Source organism: Geospiza fortis, unplaced genomic scaffold (assembly GCF_000277835.1).
Source record: "Geospiza fortis unplaced genomic scaffold, GeoFor_1.0 scaffold182, whole genome shotgun sequence".
NCBI classification, from domain to species: domain Eukaryota; kingdom Metazoa; phylum Chordata; class Aves; order Passeriformes; family Thraupidae; genus Geospiza; species Geospiza fortis.
Genome location: NW_005054367.1, coordinates 2,984,795 through 2,990,654, shown reverse-complemented (window position 1 = coordinate 2,990,654; position 5,860 = coordinate 2,984,795).

Here is a 5,860-nt window from a genome sequence, read left to right as displayed (position 1 = left end):
AGTGTTTAGACGCCTGAGTTTGGTGCTCCTGACACTTGCTCAGTGAGGAGCTGGATGCTTGAGCCCAAAGTCTGGTGCTGGGCCACGTGTGAGTTGGGGTATCAGCAGATTGCTCCTTCACCATCATCTTTCTGGCCATGTCATGCCAGTATCTGCTCCATTTTCCAGGACAAAGAACACTGCCCGAATCTCCCAGCCCCACCTAACCCTTTGTTCTGGACGTGGTTCAAGTCTGCACAGACTGTATCAGTGCATTGTTTTCGTGGGCAGCTGGAAAACCTCAGGAATGAATGGAAACAGACGGTTACAGACCAGCTAAATTGCAATCTCTTCTCTCAGCAAGAGAGGACTCCAGTTAGGGTGCCTTTCCAAAACAAGAGTGGGATGAACACTACTGGGAGCTCAGGGGGGGAGATAAAAGGAGAGCAGACACAAAGAAAGATTTATTCACCGGGAGATATGTGGGCTATTATCGAGGAGTGAGGTGATATCCTGACACCTGATTTGTAATGCTGGCATCAGTGTGTGCCATCAGGCTTCCGTTATGTCCCCCCTCAATACAACATCAGTCACTATCAGTGTTTTGCACTTGGATTGTGCCTTCGATTTCCATGGGATTTTGCCAGGCACTGGCACTGTGGGCCCAGTGATGCTGCTGCTGTCCCAGTTCTATCCAAGAGGAACATGACAGACAGACGGCACCCACTGGTGAGCCCAAACTCACACAAAGAGAGGTGGAGCTTGGTAACAGCACAGCTTCCCTGAGCAAACCTAAGTTAGATCAGGCAGGAGTAAAATCCAGTCCTAAGGGTGAGAGTATTTGAGAAGGAAAAGCCAAGTATCTTGTGACATAAGAAATGCACAAAAGAACAAGAAGTGCCAAAAAAGAATAGGTGCATCATGAGAGTATTTTCTCTATGAATCCAACTTGAGATATTACCGCTGAGCAGTTCAAGCTTTGGAGGTGCTTGTAAACCTCATGGTGAGCTGAATGTTCACCCTGGTGTCCTTCTCTTTACCAAGGACCACTCTGGTATTTAATGGAGAAAATGAAGAACAGCATTGGCTGTAACCATGCTCTGGCAGAGGCACAGAGTGGGGCAGAAGCTTTGACATCCCTTGGAATGATTCTATTTACTCCCACCACCAACTACACCCATCTAAGACCTTCCCTGCCTTTCTCAGACTCCTGGAAGAGCTGTGCGCTCTGTGGCAGCTGTGTCAGAAGCAGGGGCAGTCTGGCCCTGAAAGCCTCGTGCAAAACTCAGTGAAGGCTGCAGAAGATTATTCTGTGGTCAGTGGGTTTGGTATCAGCTGTTCCTATAACTTTCTCAGCAATAATGAGGTGTAAGAGATCGTGACTGCTCCCCCCTTACCCAAGGTTTGGCTCTGCTAATAATGAGGCAGACAAACAACTGCGAAATCTTCCAGAGGCCAGATGTGAATGCAATTGTGAAAATGCTGCCTGGGTCACTGGCTGCAGCTTCAGCATTTTTGGAAATTTGTTTTTGTACCAGTGTCAAAGGCACTGGGGCTCTCTGCTTGCATCAGTACAAATCTGGATTAATGCAGTTAAAACCAGCAGAGTTGTATCCGTGCAAAAGCAGTTAAAATGGGCTCAGAATCAGATTCAGAAAGTTACCCTCGTGTCACTTAGTAAGATATATTTCTTTTGGCTTCCACTTAGATTTGGTCCTTAAGGAGCCTGTCATAAGAGATATATGGTCTGGGCAAGAGGCCAACTTACCGTCTGGAAGGAACAGCAGGGCTCCCATCGAAGTAGGGAGCAGGGTAAAATGAGCTTTTGACTATTATTTTGTAATTTTGTAAATATTTGTGATTTTGAATTATTCAGTAAAGTTCCCACTACACTGTGACATGATGGAAGGGCCTTGTCATCTATAGACTGTGTGGGGAGAAACCTATTTACAGCGATCTTTGAAACAGCTGCCGTGGGATCTTACACTTCCTGGCATGTCACAGCTCAAAAATTTCTAGGAAATTGCAGCTGCTTTCTTAGCCAGAGAGATAAGATGCCTTTGCAGCAGTGCTTTTAAGCCATTGCTTCATCACAGCAGAAAGTTAATGCAATCCTCTCTCTGCCTACTCCAAGTTCACAGCTAAATTCCCATTGCTACCAGGGCCTGACATTGGAGTCAGCTACTAAGAGCCCATTTGTGCAATATTACCATTCATTAGGTCATTGATACCAGCTGATTCTCCAGATCCCAGGCTTTCAGATTCCTGGCACTGATTAGGGGCACCCAGGTGTAGCAGTAGTGGGGAGCAGGGATGTACATGGGTTTTACAGATGGGTGTTCTTATTAGGAAACTCATAAAACCAAGTATTTTCTGAAAGAAATGTTTTGGAAATACAGTTTCGGATCTGATTAAAACCCAAAAGAATGTTACATATAATTACAGGAGAATCTAGTGTAAGTGACAGTTTCCAAGTATCTTTTGTCCTGTAGGGGAATTTGCTAAATGCTTGTACCCAAACTAGATTTCTGAGCACCCTGGGGCATTTTAAAGCTGCATTTTAAGAGGGAGAGAAGAACTGTATTGCCTGTAAAAGGGGCCATTTGCAGAGGGGTCAGAAGGAGCTGCAATGCTGAGTTCAGCTGTGTATCTTGGGTCTGCAGTCTCAAAGTCTGCTGTCTGCCCTTCCATCCTCACTTCAGAGTAAGGCAACATCTGCTCCATGGTGATAATTGAACCCATGTAAACTTAATTTGCCTTCACCAATGTCAATTTTTTACTGCAAAGTGAAGCCGCTTAGATGTTGATAATATTTTGGATTAAATCAAACCAGTAGAAGTTACATTTAAATCTATTTAAGGTTAAATTTTATTTACATTGTACCAGTGTAACTGGATTGATTTTTAAATCAAATTTAAACTTTAGCAGGGAAATTTTCTTAGAGTAGTTTGCTGAGTGAAGGAGCTTGCCTCTGGAGACACCATGTAACATGCTTTTGTTTGTAGTTCTCGTTGACTATAATGATGTGGCTGAATCAAATAAACCAACGAAGGCTGGATGTCCATGCAGATGTGCCACTATAAATCTCTCAGGCCCCTGACAGTAGTTCTAAGAGAGTTAGTTGGTTTTTGCAATTTTCTGAAGTGAAGGACGAGGTAATACTTAATTATCAGCAATTTTGAAAGTGATTGAGGTTGACAGCCTGAAGCAGATAAATAGATGAAAGAGAAAAAACCCTGGCAGCTGGAAAGGCCCTTTAGAGAAGGAGGAGGGGCTGGGATGACGGAAGGGGTTAATTCTCTAAGAAAGATAATTTGCATTGCTGCACACTTTATTCATTTGTTTTTGGTCTAGCTCTCTGTGCTGACTTCTTTGGGGTGTTATTGGCTCTGCTTCTTTGACAGAACAAAGAACCTTTGTTGTCCATCAAAGACCATCCAGATACCCAAGGCCCCAGGAGGGGGAGGTGGCCATGGAGGAGCTGCCTGTGTTCCTTCCTCCACAAACAACAACAATAACATTATTGGAAGCATTTGCAGCATTACTGAAATATTTTCAAGGGAAATGTTCTTCAGCATTTATATCAGTGCAGATAGTGATGTAAATACTGACTTAGTAATTTCTGGGAGCCTGTGCTGTGTTTCTGAAGGTCTGGCAAGTGAGTCTAAGCACAGATAATTTGGGATGAAGGGGATTCACAGAGGATTTTGCACCTGATCATTACTGTCTTGTGTGTGTGGAAAATAAAGTGTCTTCCTGTACTGTGATGTTGCCGGGTCAGAGATGTGAGAACAGGCTGAACCTTTGGTGGAATGAAGGTATGATTTGAAGATAAAAGTCTCAATTTGTTCTACTTAATTACAGAGAATTTGGAACCTTCTGATGTTGGACCCCGGTCATAATCCATGGTGAAGGGCATCCCTCTCCCCTTCCAAAACACAGTGTAGTTGATCTAAACTCTGCATCCTTCCTTTGCTTCTCATAATTGCCTAAAGACTCTAAACTTGGCTCCAAACTTAGCAACAGCCACTGTAAGCATGCAAATTGTGTATTATGAATCCAGCCATAAACATCTAGAAGCTTTCTTAAGGTTTTTTCACTACCTGGATGTTCTAGGAGCAGCTCATGCATCTGTGTATGTACACATCTGTCTGGATGAAGGAGGATTAACTGCAGGATTTTGGGACTGAGGAGCAAAATCAAGCAGCAGGTAACTTTCTTTTATTTTCTTCATTGTCCCACAATTAAAAACCCACCACAAGAACACAAATACAATAAAGAAAACATACCTAAAATTCAGGCAGATAAAAACAACTGAAAAAAGATTTTTAAAACCCTCAAGAAAATGAATAAATAGTCATGAAAATATTCAAAAGCTCAGATGTTTTCATTAGTCACCACAGGAGGGAAATATTAATTTGAAATAATAATATAAAACCTTGAAAAGACTTTAAAAAGAGCAAGGGGAGGAACAGCACACCCTCTGCTCCCACAGCTGATACATGGCTGAGCTGTGGCCAAGGGTTTCCCCTCTAGCTCAGCCTCCCCTTGAGATTTAAACTGTGTGGGTTTAAAATGTGCAGACCTGCTTCAAACCTGACAAAATATCCCTTCCCTCTGAGTTTTTCCTTTTATTCACACCACAGAAACACAGGAAAATAAAATGGAGTGCTAATCTATCCTACAGTTTCCCAAGCAAGGACTCTGGGCAGGGGTTTGTGAGTGGATTTGACAGATGTATGAGCAGATGGTGAGGGACACTCCCTGAGAGCACCCGATTCCCAGGCCTGTATGTCCAAAAAATATCTTTCCACAGATAATGGGATTTTCAGAGGGAAGAAATACAAAATTCATGTCTCACACCAGAACTTCTCAGTCATTTCTTGAATGCACAAGGGTTGTGTGGAAACGTTTGTCTTCAGAAAAGAGCTGGCTTGGGCCCATAAACCGCAGGGCTCGACCTGACCCTCACAAAAGCTAAACCTGCAGCCCGGCAGCTCCGTCTGGCAAGTTCCTCCATGGCTGCATGGCTATAACTGGCAGCTGAATTGGGATCACCTCCTTGTTTACTTTGGGTGTGACATATTAGTCCTGTTTGGTCTCTGCCAGAACGTGCTGTGCAAAATAACACATCCCAGGAATTATCCATTGAAGGCACGCATTTCTGTCCTGCCCACACGCTGGGGCACCTCACGCCAGAGCAGGGCTGGAGCCTCATTAATGTCACTGAGCATCTGCTGACCCCCAATACTGCACCAAAAGTGTAAAATGGAGCCACAGGGCTGGGGATTTGACACAAAAAAGGTGCTTTTCTGATAAATTTTGCGATTTATCTGTCCTAGTCCTGCCAGCATATTTTTAGCTACAATTTAGCAGCAGCTCCCTTTTCTTGGGAGGGGAATCCACCTCAGACCCTGCTGCTGCCTTGCTGGGAGGTCTCAGCCTCTCCACATTACTTTGCCCAGGAGATTTATCCTTCCTACATTTAATTACAGCATAGTGGGACAGAACCCTTCAGCCCATGCTGTCAGAGCCCTCGGCCAGGTGGGTCTGCAGCAGCACAAAGCCGTGCCCACAGGGTGGATGGGCAAGGGGCAGCACTAATCAGAAAGAGCCCCAAAAGCTTCGGGTCGGGGCAAAGCGAGACAGCGGGTTTGGGGCTCCTGAGGGGAAACGTGGCAGGAACTCGACCAGGGAGAGGGGCAAGAAGAGGAACAAAAGGCGATGGCTTCCCTCAGCCCAGCTCCCAGCACAAGCCTCTGCGTCCCCTCGGGAGGCACCGGAGAAGCCAGGGGGGAAACGCCGGTGCCCCCGGGCGTCCTGAGGGGCGAAGGTGCCGCAGGAAGCGCTGCCTCCCCCGGGACGAGCCCGGGGGCGATTC